This window comes from Clupea harengus, chromosome 2 (assembly GCF_900700415.2).
Source record: "Clupea harengus chromosome 2, Ch_v2.0.2, whole genome shotgun sequence".
Classification (NCBI taxonomy): Eukaryota; Metazoa; Chordata; class Actinopteri; order Clupeiformes; family Clupeidae; genus Clupea; species Clupea harengus.
In genome coordinates, this window is record NC_045153.1 from 7,521,812 (window position 1) to 7,531,951 (window position 10,140).

Sequence of the window (10,140 nt, forward strand, 5' to 3'; positions counted from 1 at the left end):
TCTCTCCTCCTCTGGGCTGGGCTGGACTGGACTGGGCCGGGCCCCAACATCGATACGGCGCATGTTCTCCTCATCCCGTGACTAATCAAATCGGTTTGTGCTGATCCATCGCCCCCCACGCCGATCAATAAAATCTTAATCAACTAAATGTATCGTCACGCAGGTGCCTCTGTCTGTCTCCGAGGGCTGCCATCATTGCAGCTTTTGTGGCTGGGGGAAGAATATGCTTATGCGTTGGTTTTTTTTTTCTGGTGGGAGCTTTCTGATTTGGCTCCTCAGCCAGTTTAACATTTAAGAGCTATGAATAAGAGATCTCCCATTCCGCTGCGTCAGCCTCCAGACGCCACACACACACACACACACACACAGACACACACACACACACACACACACACACACACACACACACACACACACAGACACACACACACACACAGAGACTAAAACAGGGAGGCAATCGGGGCGGACGGAAAGCCACAAGGGACACTTCTGAGAAGCACCACCAGTGAGCGTGGTCAGTGGGGGAGGAATGCTTTGAAAGTAGAGACTCACCATACGCGCACCTCACAGCAGAAAAACACCAGTGGCAGATGAGGGGAGTCCAGGCTGTATCCTTGCTATGACTCAGATGGTGGAGCAAGGAGGTGACAATGCCAAGATCATGGGTTCAGTACCCAGGCAGACTGTACTGTAAGTCAGTCTGGGGTTGTTTGGACAGACCAGCGTCTTCTTTTACACACAGAGTCAGCTGAATGTGGACGGCCATGTAGACAATTTTAACAACGTCAAAAGTGTTTTGTTTGTTTGTGTGGTTGTGTGTTTGTTTGTGTGTTTGTTGGTTGGTTTGCTGTTGTACCAAACTTGAGTTGGTGCACTGGAAGTTTGGAAACTAGTTAAAAGGACTGAATTGGGAGATTCAGAAAAACAGCAAGCAAAAAAAAAAAAAACATCTTAATCATGGTGGTGTCTGCTACTAATGTCTGAACTGGCAACTAATTGAAAGGCTATATTCCAGCTCAGGAGAAAAAAGCATGCAAGCACACGCATACATATGCACACACACACACACACACACACACCTGTTCCCATCTTATCTGACAGGGAGCAGGCAGCAGTTCTGTGTGTGTGTGTGTGTGTGTGTGTGTGTGTGTGTGTGTGTGTGTACAGGCAGGATGGGGATGTATTTGTAACTTCCTCTGGAGAGCAGGAAGAGTGCTGAGGGAGAGATTACCATCAGAGAGGATCTGAAGGTGTCCTCTAAACACAGCCTCATCTATCATATCACACACACACACACACACAAACTTTCCCCTATATGCCATGCTTCAGTGCTACTCCGGAAATGCCAGTATGAGCTAGCAGTTCTTACTTTGTGTGTGTCTCTGTGTGTGTCTCTGTGTGTGTCTCTGTGTGTGTCTCTGTGTGTGTGTTTTCAATTGTTTGTGGAGATGGAGTGAGAGAAATATTTAGCCATAAAAGCTGTGGGGATAAATAACTTGCTGCTTTCCCCCCCCCCCCCCTGCTCCCCCCCCCTGATTCCAGGCTGAGCTGGAATAACACTGCGCTTGATTACCATACAAAGTGAGCCCGCAAATCACAATGTTATGGGTTTATTTATACCGGGGAAAACAACAATAAACAAGTCAACAACATCAGCGACAACATCAGGCTCACCCAGCCCACTCTGGGTTTAACCACCGGGAATCTCAAAGATGGCCAAATGAGCAGTTAAGAGAAGCTGTTCAAGGCACACGTTTGGATGCGAACCTTACTAAGACTCAAAAAGGGGTATCTTCAGAGCAAAAGGCCCAGGTAGACACACACACACATACACACAGACACAGACAGACACACAATTGCTTTTATTTTTAGTCTTGCATTTTCTCATTATGTCTTTTACTCTCTTGTTCTAATGTTCTTGTTTTAATGTTCTTGTCAGATGGGATTGGTTTGAGGTTTAAAGGGGACAGTCTGGCAGAACGAGAGAGAACCGATGATCCTCGTGGAGCATGAGCAGGAGCGGGAGCGGGAGCGGGAGCAGGAACAGGAGCAGGAGCAGGAGAAGGAGTGGAACAGGAGCAGGAGCAGGAGCAGGAGCAGGAGCAGCAAGAGTTCTCCTCTGAGGATTTTTGCCCACTCTGTCACATGTACATCTGGCATTTATTTCAGTCAACTGCCAGAACCTCCTTTCACTCTCCCTCTCTTTCACTCTCCCTCTCTTTTACTCTCCCTCTCTCTCTCTCTTTCAGCAGTGGCTTTGTGTCTCTGCTTTTGTGGTATTTCTTCCTCTCTCCCTATTTCTCCCTCTCTTTCTTTCTTTCTCTCTCTCCCTCTCTGCATGTGGTCAGTCAGCTGTGACCCTTCTCTAGTAGTACTGAGACACGCTGAGGAAAGAAATACAGGGAGATCTCTCAATCTCAAAACACGGACACACTCACACACACACACACACACACAGGGGGTGCCTTGCTTTACACCACGATACACACACACACACACACACACACACACACACACACACACCACACACACACTCTCTCTCTCTCTCTCTCTTTGAACGCCTGAGTGAACATAGATTGACAGCTCCCCCTAGCTCTCACAGTGGTGAACTGCAGCCTATTGTCCTGTCCCAGGCAGCTGGGCCCCCTCCAGCTTCCCCCACCTACTGAACCCGACACAGAAGCTGCACTTCCTCAAGCCGCTTTGGATGCATAAAGTGAGCAAGATACCACTGATATACTGTGTTTTAAAAAAGACTTCACCAAAGCCTCATGTATATATAAGATCAAAATGTTTACGAGATGGATCATACTGTCAAAAGATATGCTATGAATACAAAAATGCATATGCTATAAAATGATGTGAGTCTGTACCACCTAGATGGATATACATACAGAAACTCCTATCCAAACACGTGCACATATAGACATACACACTCACACACACACACACATATATATATAGACATACACACACATTTGTCATGTAACTGTGTTTCTGTGAGTGTGCACACAATCACACACACACACACACACACACACACATACACACACACAAAACATTCTTAAGATGGTACATTTTGCACATAGTGTTTAAAAAGTGCATGCCTTGTGTTTATACTTACAATTACTTTGTTTAAATTACTTAAATGCACAGTGGCAAAGCCACTGATTTGTTGTTCTTGTTTCTGTAATGAGCAGTTAAATAAAAATGTAAAATGTGGGAAAGAATATTTTACACTAAATGTATCTAATATTGTGTTGGTCATATTTAAATAATTCATTACGTATTGTTGGGGAAAAAAATCGCATATTAAATCGCATCGTAATATTGGGGGTAAAAAATCTCAATTAGATTTATTTGAGATTATTTTCCCAAATCGTTCAGCCCTAATAGGTTACCTTCTGAATAACCCAGCACAACCTAGACAACTCAGCCCACAACACAACGTGGTGAATGTAACAAACTACAGACACATATTCACAATGAAGCCAAAATATGTGAACACATACACACATATATCTCCACACACACACTCAGCCATACACACACAGACACACACACACACACAGAGCAAAACTAAGACCATTCAGTCATTACACCCCTGCCTTTCAATGGGCTTTCATGGTGCTACAACCTCAATCACACACAGAATGGCTCAGCACAATTCCAACCACCCAGACAGTTTGGAATACTGTGGAAGAAAAACATTTCTGCAATCTCTCTCTCTCTTTATGTGTGTGTGTGTGTGACTGGGTGTGGCCAAGTGTATGTGATTGTCTGTGTGTGTGTGTGTTTTTGGGTCAAGCCCAGAGACAGACTAGAAAAAGGTAATTCCCTACACTGCCCAACACAGGTCTACTGGCCCTGCCAAGCACAGAGAGAGAGAGAGAGAGAGGGGGAGAGAGAGAGAGAGGGAGAGAGAAAGAGAAAGAGAGAGGGAGAGAGAAAGAGAGAAAGAGAGAGAAAGAAAGAGAATGGGACAGAGAAAGAGAATGTGAGAGGGGGGGAGAAAGAGATAGAGGGGGAGGGGGAGAAAGAGGAAAAGAGAGAGAGAGAGAACCCCTGTACATGTAACATGACATACTATGTATCCACTCCTGAATCCTGGCGAATGCATGCAGGCGATCACACACAGCAGATAAGCATCTTAGGTGGACCCAGTTGAGGGGGCCGTAATGCTGTGAGATCTTTGATCCACCAACTGTCTATCCGCCTGTCGCACTCACCCCTCTTAATAATCTCTCCAACAGAGCCTTCAGAGCGACACACACACACACACACACACACACACACACACACACACACACACACACACAGGGAGGAGCATGAGGAGTGGTTTTCTGTGTGTGTGTGTGTGTGTGTGTGTGTGTGTGTGTGAGAAAGTGAGAGAAAATCTGTACATTTTTAACTAGATGCTAGGTCCATATTCAGACAATAGCATAGCACAACAGACCATACCTTAGAACTGGAAATGAACGACTATTAAATACATAAATAACTAAATGAATGAATACATCTGTCTACTAGCTTGGTGTGTGACCACAGCACGCACCCATATGCATGATAAAGTATGGCCATATGTTGTAGCTGATGCCGTCCAGGTAAGGCTCGTCAGGGTTCTCTGCACTGAGGATAGCCTGATGGGAGAGGAGTGGACACACACACATGCACACACACACACACACACACACCACGCACCCATATGCATGATAAAGTATGGCCATATGCTGAGGTTCTCTGTAGAACACACCTCCATATGTTAGTTTGCCGAGACAGCACAAACCCTGGGCAGTGTAGTCCACCTGGGCAGTATAGTCCACCTGGACACCACGGGCTTCTCTACATCCATGGACCAGGTGAAACAGACCCACAGGGTTCTCATGGACCAGGTGAGACAGACCCACAGGCTTCTCATGGACCAGGTGAGGCAGACCCACAGGGTTCTCATGGACCAGGTGAGGCAGACCCACAGGGTTCTCATGGACCAGGTGGAACAGACCCACAGACTGGACCATGGACCAGGTGAAACAGACCCACATGGACCAGGTGAAACAGACCCACAGACTGGACCATGGACCAGGTGAAACAGACCCACATGGACCAGGTTTAACAGACCCACAGGGTTCTCATGGACCAGGTGAAACAGACCCACAGGGTTCTCATGGACCAGGTGAAACAGACCCACAGGGTTCTCATGGACCAGGTGAAGCAGACCCACAGGTTCTCATGGACCAGGTGGAACAGACCCACAGGGTTCTCATGGACCAGGTGAGACAGACCCACAGACTGGACCATGGACCAGGTGAAACAGACCCACATGGACCAGGTGAAACAGACCCACAGACTGGACCATGGACCAGGTGAAACAGACCCACATGGACCAGGTGAAACAGACCCACAGGGTTCTCATGGACCAGGTGAAGCAGACCCACAGACTTCTCATGGACCAGGTGAAACAGACCCACAGACTTCTCATGGACCAGGTGAAACAGACCCACAGACTTCTCATGGACCAGGTGAAACAGACCCACAGGCTTCTCATGGACGCAGGTGAAAAGACCACGACTTCTCATGGACAGGTGTGAAACAATCCCAGACTTCTCATGGACCAGGTGAAACAGACCCACAGGCTTCTCATGGACCAGGTGGAACAGACCCACAGGCTTCTCATGGACCAGGTGAACAGACCCACAGGCTTCTCATGGACCAGGTGGAACAGACCCACAGGCTTCTCATGGACCAGGTGAAACAGACCCACAGGGTTCTCATGGACCAGGTGAATCAGACCCACAGGCTTCTCATGGACCAGGTGAAACAGACCCACAGGCTTCTCATGGACCAGGTGAAACAGACCCACAGACTTCTCATGGACCAGGTGAGGCAGACCCACAGGGTTCTCATGGACCAGGTGAGACAGACCCACAGGGTTCTCATGGACCAGGTGGAACAGACCCACAGGGTTCTCATGGACCAGGTGAAACAGACCCACAGGGTTCTCATGGACCAGGTGAGACAGACCCACAGGGTTCTCATGGACCAGGTGAGACAGACCAACCCCACCACCACCAGCAGCACAAGCCCTATTCCATGGCAGCACCCACAGAACATAGTACACACATTTAAATTGACAAAATATGTGAACACACTTACACACACTTACACACGCACGCACGCACAGTTCCTAACACACAGCTCCACCCTTTGTGTGCTAATGTCTGAGGCTAAGGGGTCTGTGCGCACACACACACACACACACACACACACACACACACACACGGTCGTGTGTTAAACTGCGGGGACAACACGGGGACAGGGTAATCTGCAGTACAGATGTGCTGTCTGCTGCTCAAAGCTTTACAGCCACAGCCAAAGCATATGGAAGCCTGGGGGCTTTACTGTGTGTAAATGATGGATCTGTTTATCTTCGATTGGGCTTTCATTTCTTCCCTTATTTATTTATTTATTTATTTAGGTGTGTGTTTATTTATTTATTTATCTATTTATGTGTATTGGCTTTTCTGTAAAGCCCAGTGTTCAATCAACTGTGTGGGGTTGAGAGAAGTATTCCAGTCTCGCTCCCGAGCCGCGGCTGGGTTCCTTTAACTGGGCATCTTTACTGATCACGTCACTTACTTTAGCATGTACCAGTACTTAGCTTCACGGCGCAGGCCCACAAAGGCTTTATTGATTACTTACAAATCTATGGAGCACCGTGTGCGTGTGTGTGTGTGTGTGTGGGGGGGGGGGGGGGGGGTAGGAGGTTGTGTGTGTTTGCATGTATGTGTGTGTGTGTGTGTGTGTGTGTGTGTTTAAATGCTTCCTGAGCCAAAGAGGCACATTGAAGTTGAGCAATGACCAGGCCTCCGCAGTGATGTCATCGATCCGAGACAAGGCAGTCGATAAAGTTGGCTGGCAGGGTGCAGGGCGTGGTGTTGTGTGTGTGTGTGTGTGTGTGGTGTGGTGTGGTGCTGGTGGAAATGGCCTGTCATGGGTATGTCATCATCCAACCACTGCAATATCTAATGGGGGGGTTCTTTACTTCTTTCCACCTTACATTGTTCTGTTTTTTTATTCTCTGTTCATACTCTCCATCACTTTCAGTACAAAGATCACTGTATGCACAGACACACACACACACACACACACACACACACACACACACACACACACACACACACACACACACACACACACACACACACACACACACACACACACACACACACACACACACACCTCACTGCTCTGAAACAGGCCAAAACCAGCGGCACAGCTCAGTCTGGTGAACCCACTGCACCACGCCGCCTAAATCCAAACTCTCCACAGACAGAGACCTCTGCTCCCAAACCCCCATCTCATCGCTTCAATAGCATCTCGCGCTGACGCTAATCCTCAGCATTGATACTTCTGCACACGCCGGTGGTGTGCATAGGGGACCGCGACTATTCAATTCACTTAGGAATACAACAACGATCCATCAAAGAGTGACTGTTGGAATATTAGATCGGAATCTTTTCCAACGGAACACCAAATAGAACATTTCAGCCCATTGTAATTCTAAAGCTTAGTGTTCCATTTGTCTTTTTCCGGAAACTGAGAACGGCTCCAGCGGAACCTCTCACGGATGAGGAATGCCTGCCCCCCCTCCATCTGAATACCTCATCTCTCAGCGCAGGGGCTCCTTCCTGGAGAGAGGCTGAGGTTGGCCCAGGCCTGGCCCACTGCCGGCCCAGAGTCAGCTCGTTCGCCAGGCAGGGCGGGCTGCGGAGGGAGGCCATAGAGGCGAGATGGAGCTCTGGCGTTAGCCGTCGTACATTACCAGCGTTATTATTATTTATAACGAGTCATAAAGGAGAGGGGTAAACGACTCATAAATCACTGCCAGCCCTGCCAGGCGCTGTGTGCTTGTGTGTGTGTGTGTAGTTGTGTGTGTGTGTGTGTGTAGTTGTGTGTGTGTGTGTGTGTGTGTGTGTGTGTGTGTGTGTGGCACGTGGAGGTGGGGGTGCTCCGACACATCTTATTACTCACACCTTACACAAATAAAACCTGCACACATTCATCACAACGGCAACACCCGCATTGCAAACACACGGCAAACCTTTCCATATTTCTCTCTTTACCACCTCCCTACCTCCATCTATCTCTCTCCCTTGAGAGTGTGTGTGTGTGTGTGTGTGTGTGTGTGTGTGTGTCGTGAGCACAGCTGTGTGTTTGGCGGATTAATAATGAAAGGGGTGATTACAGTCCAGCTGGACCTGAACCCTCACCTGTAGGACCCATTCACTCTGAATGGGGTCCTTTCAGGGGCTGTCCGAGATAAGTGCCTGAGGAGAACAAAACAAAAAAAATGGAAAAATCGAAAGCCGAAAGGAACAACCGCACTGTGTTATTACACGCCGTGGCTTTCCTCTCCTCTAAAGACGGCTGATTAGCCGGGGAATAATTGAGAGGTGTCTGCCGACCCCCCCACGGCTATTTTCCTTGATTGTCCTCTCTCTCTCCTTCTCTTTCTCTCTCTCTCTGTTTCTTTTTTCTTTTCTTTCTACTCTTTCAGCTTTGGAGGAGGGTGATTAAGCTAAGAGGCAGCAGTTAGCTTGGAGGCAGCATTTATAGTTTTATTGTCGGGGCATTTAGCCGACGCTTTTTCGTCCAGAGCATTTGCATGCCCAGCGTCTCAGCAGAAAGCAGAAGTCCCATTCGGCAGCTGACCTGGGGACAGCACTGGCATCGATCATGGAATACACTTGATCCACACACACACACACACACACACACACACACACACACACACACACACACACACACACACACACACACACACACACACACACACACACACACACACACACAGAATACACCTGCACTTGATCCCGGGCCACATCCAGCCCATGAGCAGAGCTGTCAGATAGACTGCTGACTAAAAAGCATATTTAAGTGTTTTATTTTTTTTCTCCCCGTCTCATTCTCTTCACTCGTGTCCTATCGGAGTCGTTTAGCAGATGCTTGAGAGTGAACACCACCAGTGAGGTCATGCGTTTAGACAGTTGTCATGGCGCCAGAGAAGTCAAGCCACACTGCTGGCACTGGGACCAACCGCACTCATTCCAGCTGGTTAAAGAATGTAGAGGACACCGTTAGCTATAACATGGCATCTCTAACTCGAAAGCCACTGAGTATCCAGGGCAAAGTAGGGTATTATATGAAGTCTCACAAGGTCTCACTGATATCTGTAAAAAATATGTATAAAATCAGAGGTCTCCATGACAAAGCCAGGCAAGCAGCGAGATAGCGACTAAATCTGACTGGTGTTACTGGCATCATCATTCATTTGTATGAATGCATAACTCATTCTCTCTCAGCCCTGTGTTTTACTGAAAAGACTGATGATTGCCTGTGCTGATTCTCTACTGCATGCATACAGAAACAGCCTGGGCTCGGCACAGAGCCCGCAGTGTGTGGCTGGTGTTTGTGTTTCTAGGCCGGATCGCATCTGATTAGCCTTCCAGTCTTCTAAGTAGAAGCGATCTTGCTTTTACGAGTCTTTCCGTCATCTTCTTGGGGGGGAGAAGATGATCTCTGGCAGTCTTTCGCAAACACACACACATGCGTCAGGAACCAGGCAGGTGGGCGGGAGTTGAATAAACAACATCAAATCCTCATTATCGAGAAGAAAGGGTGGCTGTCTCGCCTGCGATCGGAGACTAACTACGCAGCGCCGTGACTTAAAGCCGAGGTATTCCTGAGGCTCCGAGGAGCAAGAGCCCGGGAGAGACACTCTCGTTCGTTCCTTACCCGCTAATTGATTTTTAATCATGTACATAAAAGTAAATGGACTAATTCACTAATGTCTGAAGAGTGAACACGTGGAGACGGTTGTGTGCGGAAAAAATCGTTTCATTAACTTACCCAAGCCGCGATCGACTTCATTTCCTCAGGCGTCTTCAAAGGTTTTTAAAGACAAAGGCATGATTGTCATTTCAGGGGGAGAACTACACAGAGGACTCAGCCTTGAGCCAATATCTCTATTGATGGAACACTTAACCAAAACACAGCACTGTTTACTTACTGTTACCTTAATCTGACCTCCCGCTGCAGAGAAGGGGGTGGGGGGGGGGGGGCACGGGGGATGGGGGGGGG